This window comes from Amblyomma maculatum, chromosome 1 (assembly GCF_055883805.1).
Source record: "Amblyomma maculatum isolate TAMU_Amacu chromosome 1, ASM5588380v1, whole genome shotgun sequence".
Taxonomy (NCBI): domain Eukaryota; kingdom Metazoa; phylum Arthropoda; class Arachnida; order Ixodida; family Ixodidae; genus Amblyomma; species Amblyomma maculatum.
In genome coordinates, this window is record NC_139344.1 from 85,694,879 (window position 1) to 85,702,658 (window position 7,780).

At 44.2% G+C, this 7,780-nt stretch overlaps 1 long non-coding RNA gene across 1 annotated transcript; it reads right to left on the reverse strand.

The window, feature by feature from the left end:
• Positions 1-3,278: 3,278 nt before the first annotated feature.
• Positions 3,279-6,888, reverse strand: LOC146203013 (uncharacterized). The gene is made up of 3 exons (XR_014703810.1): positions 6,425-6,888; positions 6,182-6,342; positions 3,279-4,636 (listed from the first exon to the last, which is right to left on the reverse strand). It is a non-coding gene; the product is annotated as an uncharacterized LOC146203013 (long non-coding RNA).
• Positions 6,889-7,780: the final 892 nt, after the last annotated feature.

Consider the following 7,780-nt stretch of genomic DNA (forward strand, 5'->3'; position numbering starts at 1 on the left):
CGTGTTTGAGTGCTCGCTATGCCAACCGTGTACGTCGCGATCGATTGCAGCACGGCTTCTCCGAGTGGAAGTAACGTTCGCTTTCACAAGTTTTGGCACACCGATTGGGTTCATGTGTTCGTACTACTTTCTACTGGAAGTCCTAAATGAACCTCGGCGTCATTCGAAGCCTCGGCATGGACCGGAAACGAAGAAAGCTCACCTCAAACGATGCGTCGTACCGACGCAAAACCGCTGGCCCAGTGCATTGGCAAAAAAAAGTGTAGGTCGCGTGATAAAGGCAGTAAACGTAGTTGCGATTTGTAGCCTTACAGATATGCTTATTTGAGAACTACTCGACTCGCAGAAGCCACCAGTTCTATTTGATTGTTTCCTGCCAGATTGCCCTCATAGCAGTAATATGCGCATTTTGGATTTTTTTTTTTTTTATTTTGAGCGATACCGTGAGGCCAGCACAACAGGTGCCCCTACCAGCATATCGTACCACCCAGAACAGGCCCCTTGGTTCCACTTCGATCACGTTCTTTCCACAGCACTCATCTAGTCCCATAGAACCTGATGAAGACTCCAAAGAGGAGGATCATGTTGAGCAGAGCTCAGAATCCTTCACATCATTTAAAAGACATTTCTAGGGTAAAAATTGTTCACCTCAAAAGCTCAAAGGCTCATACGCCCCATGTCCTTGCATTACGATGGTGTGATTACCAGATCAACCATCCAGGAGAAATGCATTCACGCAAGTGTTATTGATTGGAAAGGCGGATAGATTGGCTTAAAAGTTTAATATCTGACCTGCTACAGAAAGAGAAGAACAAAGAGGGTCGTGACTTGATTAAAATATATACAGAATCCTTCACATCATTTAAAAGACATTTCTAGGGTAAAAATTGTTCACCTCAAAGGCTCATACGCCCCATGTCCTTGCATTACGATGGTGTGACTACCAGATCAACCATCCAGGAGAAATGCATTCACGCAAGAGTTATTGATTGGAAAGGCGGATAGATTGGCTTAAAAGTTTAATATCTGACCTGCTACAGAAAGAGAAGAACAAAGAGGGTCATGACTTGATTAAAATATATACAGGAATAGTAACTTGCACCACAGTCACGAGTCAAGTCCTGTGTCATGCAAGAAGCAGAAGAAAGCCTGCACTGCCTGTAGAGCTTTCCATTTCTGGCCAACCGGCCAATAAGTCCTCTGAGAGAGGCCTGTTGCCAAAACACTTCAAAGAAGTAACTCGAGCTATTGTTTTGCACGCATATACTGGGACACACCACTAGTACACGCTCCAGGGTCTCCGTAATGTCACATGTGGAACATTCTGGGCAGTCCGCCTGTCCAATTAAGTATAAATATTTGTGTGTGAAACCACATTTAGATGGTCTATGGAGAAAGCATGCATAATGGCATATAATTGGCAAGTGGGTATGGATCCACTAAAGCACTACCTTGTGGCCTTGAGGACAAGTAGATATAAGGAACTCAGTGATGTGTAGTGCCAAAGGCTGGTAAGGGTGTGGTGTTGAAAACTTCCAAAAATTTGTAATGCAGGCTTTGAAACTGTGAATTCACACCACTTCTAAAGTGGTTTCCCACAGATGTGGAAAGCCTCTTACCAAGGGGCCACAAGCTCAGCAGCGGTTTGTGGAGAATTATGCCCTTAAAAAAAAGATGAGTCATGTTCTGAGCGGCATCACCACAATTGTAGGCGACGCTTGCGGTGATACAGATCTGTGTATACATGGATAGAGTTGTAATATTCTCACCAGATGTATGTCAGATTAAGTTGCTTGAATCTACTAATTGATATCTTGGATTTCTCCAGTATCCCGAGAACATGCAAACGCACCAAAGGTTGAGTCATTACACACAGAGGTTGGGTGGGGTGGCATGGGAAGTCGTAGCGTGATAGCATTTGTAATTAATGGCAGCGGAGTGTACGTGAAAAACTGCTGTTCAGCTGCTGTTCAGTGGTTCGTGTGACAATTATGTAGATATTGGGCAGGCACGTGACATTCTGAAGTAACAGCACAAAACGTGGATGGGAGCACAAGACGAGAAGACGACACAATGTCTCATCGTCTTCTCGTCTTGTGCTCCCATCCACATTTTGCGCTGTTACCTCAGGATGGAAAACCAACAAGCCCAACCTGCTATTCTGGCTAACATGCCATTGTTTGAGGTGCATTGCGGCAGCCAAGGTTTATCCCAAGCACCTGCACTTCTATGTACATGTTAAAGAGTACTGGGAGTGGTGCTCATATGGGTGTGTACCATTTTCCTGGCTCGGGCAATCAGATTGCAGGCGGGCTAGCACACACAGCCCAAAGCACATGTAGTAGAAGTTTGGACTGTCGAACCGCGAAGTCTTCAGTTCAATTCCTTCCCTTATATTTTTCAATTTGTATGAGTATCATACAGTCTGTGCTTGTATGGTTAAATTGCGAGGGTGTAAATATCACCTGTGCTCCTGACCAACCTCACTCTGCATAAGTATTCACCAAGCAGTTTTCGTTCCATCAAAAGGCTTTCACAATATTCAGCGACACAAGCAGCTACTCAGACAGCATCAGTGTAGCATTCTTGGAGCTTCGCAAATCTGTGGATACATTGTTTACTAGCAAAACATGCACGGTATGCAGATATGTGTACTAGGACGCATAAGATGCCGTGACAATGTGGACTGCCCTTACGTCTACAGCTGCCCTTTAATCCTGTTACATTCTAGCCTGCAGTGAATTCAGCAGCAAGGTTTCACAATTAAATCATCCCAACTTTATATTTCTAGACTTGACCCCAGCACCGACAAAGTTCATTGTATTACCAGCATTTTGGTGGCATATTCAACCAGCAGGCCAATTAACTCAACGTCATGCAGGTTCTAGTGCAGATGTTTTCATGCAAACTACGGGCATCATCAACGAAGGAGGCTTTACTATACATACCTTTTCAGCACGCTGTTTTATGACTGGTTAAAGTCTGGTACATTTCAAAGTATAAGGCACATATTATTGTATGCATGTCTACAGATTGCAGATTATGCTGGCTTGCTTCTGAATGAGACTGCAAAATGCTGAAAATAGTGGCCACCTTTCAAAGCAGCTTTTGCAGAAAACGGTTTGATTTTTCTATTCCCCATGAGCCACTATTTTTCGAGGCCGTGTAAAGGTGAACGCGGCAACTAGAAAATCTAGGTTTGTCAGTGCCACAAGGACCACCACTTTGTAATACATTTGGGCATTATCTAATGTTACCAAATGAGTGTTAGAGACATGTTGCTTTCAAAATAATTTATTGGTTAGCCGCAGGTTCATCAGTGCATACAAAATTTTTAGGCTAGAAGGAAGTTGACCTAGAGCAAGACATCTTTTATTCACGCTTCTTTGCTGTCTTCCTCTCTATTAAATATACAAATGTGTAAATACAGCTTCAAAATCATGATGTGTTGAGGTCAGTGCTAAATAAAAAAAAAATGCATCCGACAAAGGTATAGTTAGAGATTGAGTACACAAAATTCATTCTAAGTGAGCCTATATATGTCTTGTAGATTCCAAGGGAAGGCAAGTATAGCAGGGGGCAGCAGAAACTCAGGCAGGCAGATAAAAAGTTTGCGGGGATCAGATGGATGCAGCTGACAGAGGATCGGGTTATTTGGATAGATATGGGAGAGACATCTATACAAGCAGGTAGTATATACACAACTGCACAATTATGATGCATTTGCGGTCAGTGCTAAAAAAAATTCCACCCATCAAAGGTATAGGTGGGGAGTGAGCACACAAAATTCATTCTAAGTGAGTCTATATATGTCTTTTAGATTCCAAGGGAAGGCAAGTTTAGCAGGGGGCGGCAGAAACTCGGGCAAGCAGATGAAATTAGGAAGTTTGCGAGAATCATGCACCTGGCACAGGATCGGGTTATTCGGATGGATATGGGAGAAGCATTTGCCCAGCAGTGGGTGCAGTCAGGCTAGTGATATCAACAAGACTAACAACTGGATGAGTTGGTACTGATTCATCTTAAAACCAGCCAGAAGACGAAACACGTGAGAGGAGCACAAGACAAAGTTTGACTAACAACTGAAATGTTACTGAAGGAAAGAGGCAAAAGAAGATTCGCACAGAAATGCACGTGCACGAAAAACCCCCAAAGCAGTGAAAGCGTGGAAAGCAGAAAGGGTCTAAAAAATCAAAATCTAAAAAAAAGCAAATTCCTTATGGTCAAGAACCACTCGTTACAAAAGGGAAGCCACAGATCCAAGTCCAAAGGCACACTATACTGCAAAGGCTAAGGACGTGTGTGTGGCTAAGAAATCGGTCAACAGTCTTTTGGGGCCTTTTTTACATGTGCATCTCTGTGCAAGTCTTCTTTTGCCTCTATCCTTTAGTAAAATTCCAGTTATTAGTCCAGCTGTCCTGCAATTCTCTCTTCTCATATTTTCCGGCTTGTTTCAGAATGAATAAGGTGATGACTCTACAAACCTTGCACAAACTGGAAACCAGTGTAACTGTCAGATGGAAACCTTTCCCTTATTTGGCTTGCATTACAAATAGGGAGGACTTTACTGTGATGTCTGCCGAGGCATCCCCAAAGCCAGTGCGCAAGCTGGCTGTAGCAGATGTAGTGGTGCCTCCTGTTGACAAGAGAAAAAGCAATATTCACTTTTCAGCATAGCAAAATGAAAATATGATTTAGGTCTTTTACAAATTTGAAAGTTATTCATGCATCTGTACAATTAATTCCCATCTAACAGAAGCTGTACAGTGTAACTTTCACTGTCAATTTATTCTCCCTGGAAGTGTGGCAAACTTTGAATTCTGCTGCAGGTGATTGAGAGAGAATGAGACCCACCCAATATTAGAACTCCAGTGCAATCACAATTTGCTACTGCAGCAAAATAATGCCTGAAGGCAATGCAGCTTTTGACTGAAAAAACCTGGTAGTCGTCTTACACCCTCTATACTAGTGTTGTGACCGATGTCAATGTCCACGCTGATATCATCCGCATAGCACGAAGATGTTAAGTATGCGACTTATGCATTAAGCAGCTCTGTGCATGGAGTCATTCTATTCGAAGGAGCCATAAACTACAAGTGCACTTCTGTCAACAGCTCTCCGTTGTTTTCCCACAACATGGCACGTGCCAAACTTTCTGCAAGTGCCGCAAAACTACTCTATAACTTCATTTGCTAACTGTAAAATTTCCAACACTTACTCAAACTGTGGAAGTTTCGGTGTACTGGCCTTTGGGAGAACGTCTTTCTTTTTTTTTTTTTTTTTTGGTTGTTACATTTCAGCACATGTAAAATGTCAGTGTCAAAGCATTTTGGAGAGGTTTACTGTGTGCAGGTGTTGATGATGGTATCAGTGAAGTCAATTTTTTTAATTATATTTGCACACTATACAACACTCACCTAATGCAAGTGGGTAAAAAAAAAACTAGCAAATAAAACTTTGAGTGCTGGTATGGTGATTGTTCTGGCAGCAAGTGGGGACAGGCTATAACAAGAGTTGTCGGGCTAGTTAGTGATCGTCTGCAGAAGCCAGTCCTGCTCTGTGTGTTTTTCTTTTCTGTGTCGTTTTTTAGTGCATTTTCCCACGGCTTCCGCAGGAGACAGGCTACTTCACTGCATGCAATTTCACTTAGCACAGAGTCCTCCGAAATGAGATTGCTTTTGTACTTATTTACTGCATTTCTTGTGGCATTCCTTATGTATTTATGTTTTGAAGTGCTGCACTTGCTGAAGGTCATAACTGGCTAATAAAACAAGCAAATTTGTCCGGACAGCGTCACCCCCCCCCCCCCCCCTCGTTACTTCACATCAATGTGCATGCCCTTTCCATTTAGCAAGTTCACACTATCAGATGATGCGTGTTTTCTCATTTACTCGTGCATGGAATTAAGCAAACCAGTAATTTGCATGGTGAAACGTCATGCTCATGCGCTTCTACGAAAACAAGAAAAATATGAAAACCAGCGATGTGTTCGCGCTAACGTGGCGCAATATCAACGCTGTAGACAGTGTAGATGATCGCAGGTAAGTAACGTTAAAGGGGAAGCTTTATTTTATTAACACTGCCTTCCGCAATAGATTTCATTACAGCATTTCTTGCTCGAGAAAATGAAAAACAGGTGCCGCTTGTTCAAGTTATGTCGCCTTTCGCTCAAGGTTGTTACCTTGTGTTCTCGACTAGCAGTCCATGATCAAGAAGCATTTGGAGTAAATGCGGATGATCTGTAACACCCAGACGGCTGCTTCAACTATGTAGTCGCCGCCGGGATCTCGCCAGATGCTCTCAAGAGCAGTCGGCATCGGCACGCACCGCCCGCAGCTGCACCTGTTCGAAAGCTTCGGTTAGCGATTGCGCACTCTCGCAACGGTCAAACGTAGACTAGGCTGCAAGACTCGGACATACATACCAATGCGTAGTTCTGAAACGGCTGGGATCGGGAGGCTGACGGTCGGGGCTTCTGCAAGCCGGAGTTGTGCCGCGGTTACCGCGGCCTCTCGACACAAGTGTTACTGTACCGGTCGCTCGCAGGGTCCATCTTCGCCGACCTGGCACCCGAAAAGTTGAGTCGGCGTAAGGCTCAAAGCCCACGATGTAACCATGTTTTAACAGTAGCGACTATATTCTAGTTCACTATAGCAGCACAGCGACGCTGGAACCCAGGAAGGAACCTAGGCGTCGGCCATATTAAAAAACCCTGTGTGAGCGTAGAGTAGGGCACAATTAGAACCTCTAAAATACACCGAGCTTGGTCAACTTTGGCTCAGCAGGCTCCGGCAACGGGAGCTTCTCATTGGCTTAGCGCTATGACGTACTCTGTTGAGTTGAGGAGGACGCGCGCTAGGAAACCGAAATTCTGTTTTTGTCGCTATTAAATCAACGCAGGCGATGAAACGAATCGAGGTATATTATATGATGCAGGACAAGGATTCCATTTAACTAAGCCGTGCAAAATTTCCGGAAAACGTTTCACGACCCCTTTAATAGAGAGCAGTCGGTTGTCTAGAGACAACTACCACGGCCGCTCGATGGAAGCGCACTAGGTGCGGCCTGCTACGTCGCCCGAAACCGGCGGGAGGCGCCTACTTCCAGTCGCCACCGCTGCGACGCCACCGTTCGGGGACAGTCGCGCGCGGAGAGCTGCGCCTGGCTGCGCTTTGAGGGAGGCGTCGGCGTGGTAGAAGCCTTTTATTTTAAGGATATAAGAGCTCCGCTTTACACAATTTGGTAACAAGAATTAGTATATACTGTCATGTCTAGTGTGACCATGTCAGCACTTAGCGCTTGCTCGGCAAGGATGTATACTGGGGTGTACCCCGAAAAACTTATAGTGACGGTGGTTCAAGGCCACTCGATTCGAGAGCTCGCATTACCGTGATGTTGCATTCGGATCCTGTTGTTCGTCACATTAAAATGTGACCCGGCTGTTAACAATTCGAAGCTGTTCAGCTGCGATGGTAGCCTAATGCATAACCATTTAATTAACTATGTCGCGAACTCCGTGTGTCATTTTCATACCATTTACTCATTCCTGCATACAGCTTTTATACACAAATTGATGTCAACCTGTTCTAAGCTGCCAGCGCTATCCAATAAAAAAATGTCCTACTATGAGCAACATCTGTGAAAATGCGACATGTAACCAACCTTTCTATCTCATTATGACAAATTTTACGGTGCAAATATGAAGATGTTTATTAGGTTAAATCTAGATGATAACCTGGGATCTCCTACTCAGTTGGAGATGTACGCCGGAACGCTATCC